Here is a 15,147-nt window from a genome sequence, read left to right on the forward strand (position 1 = left end):
AACCAAGGTGGGAAACCTTACCCACAATCAGATGATACTACTGCAGATAGTAAGTGTACAAAGAGGGGTCTGCACATGGAGAAAGGCCAACAGCCTAGAGATCATTGCTCAATCACAAATGGGAGTCACACTGACTATAGTTGGATGGTTAAATCCAATGAGAATGTACTGCACAAAATAACATCTTCATATGCTGGATTCAATACCGGTGTAATGCTGATATGCTTCTACAAAAACCTAACTTCATCTTCGAATGATGTCTTCGTGAATACCTCTACTTGATCTCGCATATACCTTCACACAATTCTTTTTTCACATTCCACATTTGATCTTACAAATAAGATCTTACATTTATACCATACCCTAAGACCAATTTTAGTAGGTCGGCCCTACAAGATATTACAATAAAAACATTTTACAAATAATACAATATCCAATGCAATAACCAATTGAACATGTCGGCTTGATGCATTTACAACAATAATAAATCATCTCCATAGCGTGCCATGCTGATCTGGAAAAGATAAGCCTACCGGTGTAACCCTAGATAACCTGGACCTATTTGCCGGTAAAAGCAAATATGTAAATAAGAATATACCAATGATTATTACTTCAAAGTAAAGTGTCCACATGATATCTTCGACATTACCAAGTGTCTTCCATGTCATTTCAGGTATCGGTGAACATTATATCCTACCGGTTGACCATATACCGGTAACTGTTTGCACAGTTTACTGTTTGCCAGTGAATGTTGCTGGATCTCTAAAGTAGGTGAATTTAGCAGGTGTTGACATCAATGACAAAACTATACCAAAATACCAACAAGAGTGAGAAGAGAAACCGGTAGAAAACTGAGCAGTGTTGCAACTGGTGAGAAGGCATCTTAGAGTTAAAAAGTGTCAAGTAAGGATCTGAAGAAATCATAAAAGGTAGAGACTGACTAGTAAGGAGTCAAAGTGAGTGAATAGTGAACTGGTATCAGAAGAAGCAGTGAGATAGAATAACCAATGGAGTGTGTTCATTGAAGGTGTTACAAAACTCATTTGTAACAAGGTGCTATCATTGTAATTAGTTGTTATTTCATTGTATATTACTGAGTTGGAGCTTGGTGCAGAGGTTGGTGCTCCTTTGGGTTGGGCCCATAAACAGTTAGGAGTTGGTGCTCCTTGGGTTGGTGCCCTAAATCTTTGTAATACAGTGGTTTTATTGTGAGGCTGGATTGGAGCAGTAGACTACAACAACATTTCTCACCGAGGTTTTTCCCACATTGGGTTTTCCTCGTACATCCAGTGTTGTGTGATGTGTTTTTGTGATTTCATGCATCTTAATCTTTCCTTTGTTTAACTGATATACTCACTTAGTGTTTAAAATACTGACCGGTACACACTCTTAGGTTTAAAAGGTTAAGATTATTGAAAACCACTAATTCAACCCTCTCTCAGTGGTATCTTGTGTTCTACAATTGGTATCAGAGCCTTAGGTTCCCGATTGGTTAAAGATTTCTCTAGCTTGGGTAGATACTAGTCTAAGAACACAATGGCAAGAAATGAGTCCTCCTCCAAAGCTCCCATGTTTGATGATACCGACTATGCCTTTTGGAGCAGAAGAATGAAAACCTATATGTCCTCTCTAGGATTTGATATTTGGATGTCTTTAAAGAATGGGTATAATGTCCCTAGTGTTCCTTCCACTGACCCAGATGCTAAGAAGGAGTATGAGAACAATGCAAAGGCTAAACATGCTATTCTCAGTGGGCTATCAGATAATGAGTTTGTTAAGGTTATGCATTTGTCATCCGCCAAGGAGACTTGGGATAAATTAAAAAGATTATTTGAAGGAGATTCCAAAGTCAAAGAGGCCAAGTTGCATTCACTAAGAGGTCAGCTTGAAGGGTTGAAGATGAAAGATGAAGAAAAGATTGTAGACTACCTTCACAAAGTAGATGAAACTATGAACACCATCAGAGGACTTGGAGAGGAAATAGTTGATGAAGTTATTGTCAGAAAGGTACTTAGATCTCCCATATCTAAGTATGATACTAAGGTCTCTGCCATAGAGGAAGCCAAGGATCTAAATTTTTTTTCAAAGGATGAGTTATTTGGCTCCCTAACTGCTTATGAGATGAGGACAACCAGTGAAGGAACTTCCAAGAAAGAAGCTTCTTTCAACTCCACCAAAAAGGGTAAGGAAGTAAGTGTTCATAGAGAATCTAGTGGAGACTCTGACATTGAAGTTGTAAACTTTGTAAGAAATCTTAAAAGAGGATCTAGTAAGTATAAAGGAAAACTACCTCTCAAATGCTTTAACTGTGAAAAAATAGGACACTTTTCTACAAAATGTCCCTATGGTGAAACCAGTGGAGATGAGAAAAGAGGCTCTGATAGGTCTTCCGGTAAAGATAAAGAGAAGAAGATCTCCTGGCAAGAAAGAAGAAGCTACCAAAAGCAGAATAGTCTATATGCCTTTGAAGATGATGCCACAGATGAAGAAAGTGCATCTAAAGATGATTGCCATGAGGATGAAAGAGAAGTTTGTTGGCAATTCAGAGGAATTTATTATGTGTTGCATTGATGTTTTGTCATTGATGTCAACACTAGCTTCTTTGGTTTTTTACCAGTATTCGGTTGGTCCTGGTAGGATGATTGGTTTTTGGTTGGTAAGATCATGTTAATCTGGTATACTCTAGTATGCTTTGGCTTATGAAATTGGCTTAGATTAGCTATTCATGCTACTCAAATATATGTTCAGTCAATTGGTATTGATTTTTTGATTGGATGCTATCTTATATGCTGGTAAGCCTGGTTTATTGATTCGGTAAGGGTTTCACTGACAGAGCTTTGTTGAAGATCTTTTGATATTATGCATAAGTGGTGTTGGTGTGGCTTCTAGTAGGGATTTAGGATGCTGATGGTGATTGTGTTCAAGCCTTGTTTGATTGGGATCATTGCTTTAGCATGTGTGGACCTAAATTGGGTCTGGTGCTATCTAGGTTATGGACCGACTTAATGTAACGTGTTGTTGGAACTTCTCGATGTGTTTTTGAGATGACTTATGGGTTGGATGATATTTTTTTGGCCTCAGGCCGACATGTTTTACAATTATGTAATAGGTTTTAATGTTTGCATTCCTGATCTAATTGTTTAAGGTCTAGGGTTTGTATATATATGTGTATGATCTCATTGTAGATCATGATATGTAAGCGAATAATGTAATAATCATTCATGCAGAGGATTTGATCGATCATAGGTGATTGAGTTGGGTTTATGTAAGAGGTTTAAGACCTTGAATATTGAGCTTAACCATAATTGTACTCAGACATAAGAGATGTTATTATTGCAGTTCATTCTTCTTTCGGATTGTAGTCTAGATTTATATGTAGTTAGTGAGACTCCTTTTGTAATGAGCAGTGTGCTATAGGTTGTTGGCCTTCTTGCAAGTGGAGGCCCCTAAATTTGTAATCACATACTTAATGCAAAAGTATTATCTGACTGTGGGTAGGCTTCCCACCATGGTTTTTCCCCTTACCAAGTTTTCCATGTACAAATCTTGGTGTCATGTGGATGGTATCTATTCTCTAGTTGTTGGTTGTGATTGATTGGTATATCTGTTATTTTGATAATTGGTTTATGTATTCTGATATTTATCTTATGTGTTTCGGTAATAATGTTTTAAATGCTTAAGGTTCCAGTAATCTGGTGACAACTGATTCACCCCCTCTCTCAGTTGTCCTCCAGTTATTTGAATTGTCTAATAATTGGTATCAAAGCTCTGATCCTCTCTATAGAAGTTTAACTACTTGAGGAAGATCCTATGGCATCTAACAGTTCAAGTTCATCTAGTTCATCTGCAGCTGTATTTTGGGGAGAAATTCCTAGGCTTGATGGAACAAATTACAAAGTATGGAAGATTCAGATGGAGAATCATTTGAGATGTCTTGGTAAGGAAATCTGGGAGATCACTAAGAATGGTGTAACCCCTTTTAATCTGGCATCTGGCAGTCCTCCTCCAGAAAACTTGGATAAGGAGCTTGAGAATGATTGTAGAGCTAGATAAGCCCTCTTGTGTGCACTTTCTAATCAAAAAATAATGGGTTTGATTGACCAATATACAAAAAAATCTATATGGGACAAGTTGGAGACTCTAAATGAAGGTGACCCTATTTTTTTTGATAAATATAAACGGGTTTTACATGGACCCGAAACCAAAATTTTTACACAAACTGGCCTTCAGCCAACCAAACATAAACACTCAATTAAGAAACAAAAGTGGGGGTATGAAGGGAAGGTGGAATCATAGTTGACAGTTGGCTCATAAGAGGCTAGGGAGGCCGAATAGTTCAGTTTGATTTGGATAGACAGGGAACTCTCGATTCGAATGTAGAGAAAGATGATTGGTTTTGGGAATAGAGAAAACCCTTTATAGAATGGTTGCAACATAGAAAGGTGAGAGGCCATTTGGGGGAAAAGAAATTGGTGGGTGAATAGGGGCCAAGGATGACCTAGTGGTAAGCAAGTAGAAGGATAATCATAGAAAAATGTATTAAGGAGAATAAAACATAATACTCAAGCACATACAAGGTAGAACAATGATAGGTAATGTAAGAAGTAAATGTGTTGGTAAAAGATAACAGTCAGAGTCATGAGAGGGAAGAGTAGAAGAGGAGGTGTGTAGAGACAGAAAAGAATAACAATATCATTGGTGAGTTGTTCAGACATAGCAGAATGTAGAGAGAAAGATGAATGAGCAATTGTATGACCAAAATATTTGAATGTAGATATCTAAAATTGAATGTAATCATGATGATCATATGATGTGTAGTAATAAAGTTAAGGTTTTAGTGTTCAATATCTGTATTGTTTATTAATAATGTTATCTCCCAATACTTATGCAAACATGGTGCTATTTGACCAGTTCAATTGTTCATGGTTCCTATCTCCAATAGGTTTATGTTATAGAATTTGGCTACTCTATATTCTCTTCCTATCATAGTTTTGATAGGAAGCCTGCAAAAATGGGTTATTGTCCTCAACTTCCTATCATTATTGCTCTATGATTTGATTGTAAGTTCCTATGAGTTCAATGTGTTTGGGAATCAACTTGGTGTCCCCATCAGATAATTATTGGTTATAGATCCTAGCTTATGATCACTAATTGTAATATATTTTTTTTTTGATGAACTTGAGTTTGTGAAGGTGTTGAGAGAAGGATAACGACTCAATCACCCAAAAATATAAATGTATTATTTTTTAATGATTCTCTACTATTATTGATGTTTAATTTGAAGTTCCTTTTGTTGAATGGTTGAAAGGACCAAAATATTGAGAGGGGAGGTGAACCATTATTCCCACACTTATAAAACTTTTATTGATATTTTAACCTCAACAGTTAATCTCATCAACATGAATCAACAAATGTAGAATAAGTAAACAACATAACCAAAAAATGAACACCGGATTTTTGTATGTGGAAAACCCAATTGGGAAAAACCACTGAGAGTTAACTCTCAAGATAATATAACTAGTTATATGGTGTTTACAAAAAGGGTGGCTCACTGCCAAAATGCTCACTAAATGAACTGAGGAAAATTGCATCTCCAAACGCATGAAGTCAGTTCTAAGATAAGCTTAGATAACAAATCACATCAACTCACAATAGATCTAATAAGGGATCTCTCCAACCTGTCCACAACCGCCTACAGTAGATCCGGTAAGGGATTATTGCAACACAACCTTCAATATGTCAATCCAATTGATTGTATTAGATCCAGTAAGGGATTACTGCAACACTGCCTTTAATATGCACTTTTCAACATATACCTTTGCTCTTACACATGCCACCATTCACACTGCACACTACTCGCAAATTGCTATTGCACTCCTTACTTGCATACCACTACTCTATCACTCGCACACCTCATACTCTTTCATTCATGTGTTTTATATATATATATATACCGGTAAGCACATACATTGAGATAATATGTTGACCAAGCACAAAAAGGTTTATACAATAAAACATTGGTCAGATCAACATGCCACACAAACATTCCTTGACCAAGGTAGGTAACTAGGTCAGCCTTGATAGATTTTTTCATGCTTCCTTCACATGCTTCAATTATCGAAACACATCCTTCAATCATTGGAGCAAAACAAGGGTCTACCAGACCTAAAGATACATACCCATGAGCATAAATTCCAAGCATAACAATTCCTATATTCAAGATATAGGTGCCACAGATTCCAGAGCGTAAATCATAATGCAATATAAACATTCAGCAATACAAAATACACAACTAATACTTTAACATGATACAAACCATGATAAGCAAAACACAAGATTCCGAAGAAGAGGATCTTCCAAAAATAACTCTAGTAGATCATACAAACTTAGTTGATCAATATATGTTCAATATCACTGCTCTGCTACATATGGTACATCTAGTCCTAACCGGATCATCAACCTTGACATCAATGACAACATTAACACAAATCTTAGACCTTTTCATTTTAGTCTTAGTGGAATCTCTATTTCACCTATATGTTTGAACCAAATTTTAATCTTCTATCAAATCCCAAGAGATGCCATAACTAAGCCATATATTCCAAGGATTAAGCATGTAGGAGTCCTATTTACCTTTCTATCCCATTTCTTTAGTAATAAATATAATTTAAAAACTAATGTTAGATAAATATTTAAAGGGTTGTGAGGATTAATCATCAAGATGCACATGTATTTTATCTGAGAGGGGATTCATCTTAAGTAATGAAAACTTGTTTTTCGTCCATTAGTTACACATGCATAATTGATTTATGGTTTCTTATAAAAAGATTTGGAAGATCTACTTGTGGCTATCCTTTGGGTATGGTAGTTAAGGCCTTGTTCTCATTTTTCATTTCTCTTTGATTTTGCTATGAAAAGGCCTCAAAGATAAACCTCTTAGGTTCTTTAGATCCTATTGAAGAAGAGCATTGTACATAATCTTATCACTTGATCTAAATGTTAGGCCGAATATGGAAAGCTAATGTACTGAGAGGGGAGGGGTGAATCAGTACTTCAAAACATTTCTTCAATAATAACTTTACTATTATGCATAAACCGAATAGTGCAGTAACCTAATATAAAGCTAAAACAAATAGATAACAATCATACATGATTCACTCCATATCACATATATTTTGGTTACGCAGAAACTATTGGTTGGAGAAAAAAACTGTGGTGGGGATGGCACCCACAACTTCACTACTGCAATAATAAAGAGTGCTCGGTTAGAGCTACATGTTTAGCTATTTCTGATAGCATACACTATTAGGAGTAACAAGATCTATTATATCTACCTTGCTAAAGGATTTTACAACACTTCATCTAAATGCTGCACCTGGTTAGAGGCTTTACAATTTATAGACTTGATTAGAGTCTTTTACATTGTTAGAGGTTTCTCTTACAACTTCAAAATATTACAATAAAATTATTACAAATATCTGCAACTTTACATCTGGAATGTTACAACAGATTCTATGTGCTCAGAATAAGATTACCTAGCTTATAGCATACCTCGGTAACCCATATAGTAACTCGATAAACCCTTCTGTTTACTCTATTCTTTGACTGTTCTCTGAAAACCTTCTCAGTGACCTCTGTGTCTCTGTAACAGTCATAACACTTAGTGCTTTTACATGTCTTGCTTCATATATCTCTCTGTCATCCTTTCTGTCATGCTACATGTATATTTCTGATCTCAATTCATGTTGTATAAATAGATCTCTTATGACAGTGATCTAATTCATTGCTTCAATCTTACAAACACGATTTATCAAATGAATAACCATACAAAATATTTCATTGGTTAGATGACCTCAAAATCATACACAATCTTTAAGTGCAATTTCCAATGTGATAATGGTTAGATGTGCCTTGATCTTGTAACATGTTTTCATATGCATGTCTAGGTTCAATGAATCTGGTAACACGTTTCACTCAGTGTGTCATCTTTGCTTCTCGGTAGACATGTAATGATACTCGGTAGACAGTTCAGTGTATACTGCATTCTGTGACTGCTTTCTTCTATAACCGACTAGACTGTTCTTACTGACTGAATATTTCGGTAGTAGAAACCAACTAGAGTATATAGAATAACTTTGACATAAAACTAATGGCAATCTGATAAGTAGTAACAATCTCCCCTTTTGACATTAGTTGAGATGTTTGACAAAAAACTACTTTCAAAGTTATAACTCAAAAATCTATATACTTGCAAAATTTGACTAAACTGACAGTATATACGATAGTCAAAAATATGATATATCCAGATATACTCCCCTTATCGATATACTGTACAAAACTCTGATTTTGCATGCTCGGTGATATGTTCTTGTTCTTTGCTTACTGTTCTGTATACTGCTTGGTTCACTGCTCTTGGATACTCTGCTGACTCTGCTCGGTATACTCCCCCTGTATACTATACTCCGAATACTATATCACTCCCCCAAAACTGTATTACTCCCCCAAGACTGTATCAATACTGTATCACTCCCCCTTTTTGACAAACATCAAAACTTAATTACCATTCGGGGGTGGTAACTAGTCAAAAATGGATTTGTACTTGGTCCGGGCATCAATGAGAGTGACAAAGAGTGCATCCTTTACACTGTCCATTAAAGAATTATGTGCTTGAATATCAACCAATAATGATATTAAGCCATCTAGAGTGCTTCCCTCTTGTGTAGTAGATAAGGATGTGGCTCGGTTGATCTATTCTTGGACGGATGAAAGATGAGGAAGGAATAATGTCTGAAGTGTCATTATGTCCATCCTAATCTTGTGTTCTTCATTTCTTAGGTCCAATTGTTGAGCCATGAGCTGTTGTAACCTTGTATAAAAATTCTGAACTAAATTTGGCTTTGTGGTCAACTTATTTGAGAGATCAGTGATCTCTTTCTCAGTTGCCTCTATTTTATTCTTAATGTCTTTAATGAATAAAGAAAATGTGTAGAGTTTCTGAAATAAATAATGAATGTGCTTGAGTTGAGGAGTCAACTCAGCAATAAATTTGACAAGTTTAACTTTGCCAATAGCTATAGCTTTTGTACCTCTTCTATCATTTTTGCAGTGAGCTCTTTGTCTTTTAGCTTGCTCAAATACTCCAATGCATCTACTCCAGATGTCTCTATCTTTGTTAGGAGTTCATCCAGTTGAATGTGGATGGCTGCATCAGTTGACATTGTAGCTTCAGGTAGCATATCTATTAGGAGTGCTTTTACCTTCTGAAGTACTTTATTTTTCTTTTGAATGGCCATTTGCTTCTCTTGTTTGGCCTTTGCTTTGCATAGTTCACCAAAATCAATGAGTGCTTGCCCCTTTAATTTTGCTATGTCTACATTGGGCAACACTATTGGTTTTGACAAATCAACTTTAAAACTATGCTTTTTCATCTTCTTCTCTTTACCTTTCATTGATGGAACTAAGACAATGGCTTGTGAGGCTTGATGACCCTCGGTAGGTTGCTTGGTAGAGGCAACACTTTGATCGGTTCCTTTAGCCTCTATAGAGTCCTTCGGTGTCTCAGTACTTGGTGTCCCAGTTGCAATAGTCTCAGTGTTAGAAGGTGCTTGAGATGTCTATTCTTGAGTAGTTCCTTCTCCTGTTGTAGCCTTGATACGTATCCAGAGGGGTTTCAGTTGAGACAGGTTGTTTGACTAGTGGATAAGGCTGAACTTGTTCCAAGACTGATTCACTGGATACAAGTTTTGTATATGTAGTGCCTTCTATCATTTCCTATTCCGGTGCCTCTGAATCCATGACATCTTCATCTATTGGTCTTGTTCGGTAGCATCAGGACCTTGCTCGGTGACATCAGGATCTTGCTCGGTGACATCAACGATTTCAACTGTAGCTTGCTCACCAGCATCCTTGATTTTAAATATTTCCTGCCACTTTGCTTTTGTCTCATTTTCAACTTCAATATATAGCCCATTCATCAGTTTTAAGGCTCTATGTTTGACAATAAACTTTGAGTTGTAGGTTGTCAAATGTTCCTTTATTTCAACTACTGACATGTCAGGAAAGAGATGGACCAGACTTCTTTCTTTGATTTGTTTCTCCGAGTCCATTGCATACTTCCACCTATTATCAATATGCAGTACAGTTCATTCGGAAGTGACTTAGCTAGTTCCAATGGAGCTAACCGGAATTTTAGAAGTGTGTAGATGACAACTTCTTCAATTTGTCTCTTCTCATCATTATTCCTAGTTTCATACTTGACATATCTAAATCCTCCAAATCCACCATATTCTTTCAGATTAGCACAAAATTTTTCAACACTGTATATTTACCTTCTTGCTCTTGACAATCTGGAATTTGCTTGCATCCTCTAATTCAGTATCACTAGACTCTTTTGCCAAAATGAGTCTTTGAGTAGATTTCTTGTATGTCTTTGTTACCTTGGGAACAGTAACACTCTTTGTTTTCTTACTCGGTGAAGCTGGAGATGCTCTGGTGTTAGGTCACTTTACTGGAGGTGGAGTTGGTGAGGCCTTTGATGAATCCAGTTTCTTTCTTTTCAACACTTTACCCTTAGGCAATTCAGTGCTCAGTGTTATAGCTACCTCTTGGGCTTTAGATTCCTCTTCAGTAATGGCAGTGGTGCCTTTGATAGGTGTAGAGGAAGAGTCTTCTTCGAATTTTTATGACAATGCCTTTATCATCTTTGTTGCCTTTCTTGTAGCTTTGGGTACTACAATGCTCATTTTTACCTTTTCCTTTACTTCCTCATAGGTACCATACCTCAGCTCGGTATCATGCCTCGACAGTGTAAGAAATGCATCAATTTGTTGTTTTGTGATGTCAAAATCAATCGCGTAACCCATTGGTGACAAAGATTGAGTCCTCGGTTCCATAGCATTCACATAACAGTAATCGGTGTCAACTTCAAAACATATATCATTTTTGTATTTCTCTACTAGCTAGGGTGGAATCCTATATCTGTTATGAATTTTCTCTTGAAATTTACTGAAGCAATCATCCATAATATCATTGAAATTATCACCTAACTTCTTGATGAAGTTATTTATCTGATGGGTGATTGGTTGGTGTAGCTCCCAAACAACTTTACCGACTGATGGAAAGAATTTTTCAAAGTAGAAAAACATGCATACCAGTAATGATCCAAACTTTAGAGTATTAGTTGAGTTGTTCTTCTTCGGCTTCCTGATGGTGTTTAGATTCTCAAACAAGTTCTTCAGCAACACCTCACATAGATCAATTTTCATTCCCTTTTTCACAATTTTGTATGCCAGGTCTACTGCTGCACAGGGTACACTATTTTTCCTTGCCAATTGGAAGAAACAGTAGCCCATTACTCTAATGGCAAATTTTAATTCTTCATCTGTGACATTGTCCAATTTCAATCCTTTGTAATCAGATTTCACTCTGGTTAAATTGATCAATTCCTTCTTTGATATCATCTTCTGGGCTCGGGCATGATCATAAATGGGGTAACCGGTAATCAGATGAATGATTTCCTTGGTAATATTAAATGGTTGCTCTTCTAGCCACATGAAGTCATCATGAACTCTGCTCAGAATAATCTTAACCCACTGGGGTTTGAACACACGAGGATAGGTTAGGGCTTTAGTTAAACCTTTGATCTTGATGTGTTCATACTTGCTGTTCAATTTACCATCGGTACACAGCTCATCATAGGTGTCTTTGATTTCAACATGACCGAGTTCTTCAACACGACATTTGGTGAAGAATCTCACATCCTGGACTAGTAACACTCTATCCGGGATGAGTGAAAAGGTGGTTTTGTCATCCAGTTCAGATGCGACATTGGGAGTCAAAGAGTATTTTAGTGAGGGCTTCTCTACATTCTTGACAACTATGGGATCTTGGATCTTGGGCGCCATTGTAGATTTCAGATAAAAGCTAACAAAGGATCCTTAGGGTTTCAGGATTTCAAACGACAGACGCTTTATACTTTAGTAGATAATGGCAACTAGATAAGATCGATAAACCAGCTTAACAATGTGTTGAGATTGATGTAAATACCTTGAATTTGCTTTGTAGGAGGTTTGATCGCCTTAGAATTGCTTGCTCTGCTCTCTCAAAAACTTGGTAAGTGAAAATGACTGTGAAAATGCTTTTAAGTACACATTGTACCTTATCGGGCTTTGTGCGGGTTAGGTCAAAACATTAAATGCACTCGGCTCCTCTTTAACTGATTTACTCTCCTTTTTTCATTTTAACCGATTAACCAAACTTCCTTCATTTACCAACTTGACAGGCTTCCTGTATTCACCGACTTGACAGGTTTCCTGTAAAGTGCTTCAAAAGACTTTGATAGAATTTCAAACTTACTATTACATCTTAACTATGCAGATTTTGAATTAAGTACATAATATAATAGGAATTGTTAAGATTTTAACCTTGAGAGAATGTAGTCCCTTCATACCTTTACCGATTAATTTGGAATAGGTGCACCTAACTCGGTAGGTAAGGTGCTTTCTTCATTTGACACAATTTCCTTCTTTTTCCAAATCATCTTTTATTTTTCTTTTATTTCCTCAGTGTCTTTTCGAGGTTGATCTCTGCAATCTCCAGCTAAGTGTCCAACTTTGTGACAATGAAAACATGCCATACCAAGATTTCTCCATGATCTTCGGTTGTTCATTCCAAACCTTATAAAACAGTTGGCACTTATATGTCCATATCCTCCACAACATTCACACCATATCCTTGTATTGTAATCCCATGGTATTGCAGAATACTGTCGGTAAGGATCTATGTGAGTTCGGTAACCTCTAGCATTTGCTCGGTGTGTAGACCACATATAGTTCTTTTGCTTAAACCAACACTTCTCGGTACTATGTCCATATCTATTATAGTTTTTACAAAACACTTTGAATTTTGCCTTCTAGTAATTGTTAACAGTCTTTGTCCTACATTGATTAGATGTGTGACCATATTTATTGCAATTGTAACAATAACCATTGGACTTAGTGACATTCAGTTTCTTACCTTTTCTGATTTGGCATATGTTGGCAGTGTGACCTTGATTTCCATAGTAGTTGCAAATAAGCTTCTTTCTTTTGATGTTCTTCTTGATTCCAGCTTGCTTTGATGATTCTTCTCTCTCGATAGTATGAATTCCCTTCTCGCTAGAGTCTTTTCCTTTGTAACCGAGTCCTACATCTTTGTTGGGTCATCTTGTATTCAGTTGCTCATCCAACATCTTTGATGCTTCATAGCTCTTCTTCAGTGTTTCTTTGGATTTCTTCTCTGTTTCAAGTTCATCGGTTAACCTTGATACTTCAAGTTTCAATTCTTGATTCTCATCATCTTTCAGATTTGCTTCATGATGTGCATAACCTAGTTGATCTGATAGATTTTGTTGAATTCCAGTCAACCTTGTGATTTCATCATTCTTATCAGATACTAAGACTTCAAGTTGTTGTTTCTCCCTTTCTAGATCTCTTACTTTATCCTCATCTGTCCTCAATGCATCAGGATTTTGAGTCATCTGTGTGCTGAAATGTTCATGTTCTCTTTTCATTGCTTTTAGTTGATCAGCCAGTGCTTTGTTCTTTTCTCTCAATACTCCAATCATTTCTTCAGTCTCTTCAGATATACTGTTCTTAGATGATGCCTCAATTTGTTCCACTAACTCTTGAGAGTCCTGCAAATCATCAGATAATCTTCTTCTCACTTTCAGAGATTTTTGCATTTGCCTTTGCATGTCTGCAATCACTTGATTAGCATGATCTAGCTCTTCTTGCAGATACACAATCCTCCAAGATTGTTTATAGCCTTCCATTGATAAGATCTTTCTCTTTAGGCAGTTAAACCATTTTCCAAGATTCAAGCTCTGATACCAATTGTTAGGCCCAATATGGAAAGCTAATGTACTAAGAGGGGAGGGGTGAATCAGTACTTCAAAACATTTCTTCAATAATAACTTTACTGTTATGCATAAACCAAATAGTGCAGTAACCTAATATAAAGCTAAAACAAATAAATAACAATCATACATGATTCACTCCATAACACACATATTTTGGTTACGCAGAAACTCTTTGTTAGAGAGAAAAACTGCGGTGGGGATGGCACCCACAACTTCACTACTGCAATAATAAAGAGTGCTCGGTTAGAGCTACATGTTTAGCCATTTTTGATAGCATACACTGTTAGGAGCAACAAGATCTGTTAGATCTACCTTGCTAAAGGATTTTACAACACTTCATCTAAATGCTGCACCTGGTTAGAGGCTTTACAATTTATAGACTTGATTGGAGTCTTTTACCCTATTACAGGCTTCTCTTACAACTTCAAAATATTACAATAAAATTATTACAAATATCTGCAACTTTACATCTGGAATGTTACAATAGATTCTATGTGCTCTGAATAAGACTACCTAGCTTATAGCATACCTCGGTAACCCATATAGTAACTCGGTAAACCCTTCTGTTTACTTTGTTCTTTGACTATTCTTTGAAAACCTTCTTGGTGACCTCTGTGTCTCTATAACAGTCATAACACTTAGTGCTTTTACATGTCTCGCTTCATATATCTCTCTGTCATCCTTTCTGTCATGCTACATGTATATTTCTGATCTCAATTCATGTTGTATAATAGATCTCTTATGACGGCGATCTAATTCATTGCTTCGATCTTACAAACACGATTTATCGAATGAATAACCATACAAAATATTTCATTGGTTAGATGACCTCAAAATCATACACAATCTTTAAGTGCAATTTCCAATGTGATAACAGTTAGATGTGCCTCAATCTTGTAACACGTTTTCATATGCATGTCCAGGTTCAATGAATCTGGTAACACATTTCACTCGGTGTATATCAACTTGGTGTGTCATCTTTGTTGCTTGGTAGACATGTAATGATACTCAGTAAACAACTCGGTGTATACTGTGTTCTGTGACTGCTTTCTTCTATAACCGACTAGACTGTTCTTACCGACAGAATATTTCGGTAGTAGAAATCGACTAGAGTATATAGAATAACTTTGACATAAAACTAATGGCAATCTGATAAGTAGTAACACTAAATATACCATTTCTTGTTAGTGTGACCTACCTCCATTCTTGAATGGTATTTTCCTCTTTTACATGAGCGATCCATGCTTTCT

Source organism: Cryptomeria japonica, chromosome 4 (genome assembly GCF_030272615.1).
Source record: "Cryptomeria japonica chromosome 4, Sugi_1.0, whole genome shotgun sequence".
In the NCBI taxonomy this organism is placed as follows: domain Eukaryota; kingdom Viridiplantae; phylum Streptophyta; class Pinopsida; order Cupressales; family Cupressaceae; genus Cryptomeria; species Cryptomeria japonica.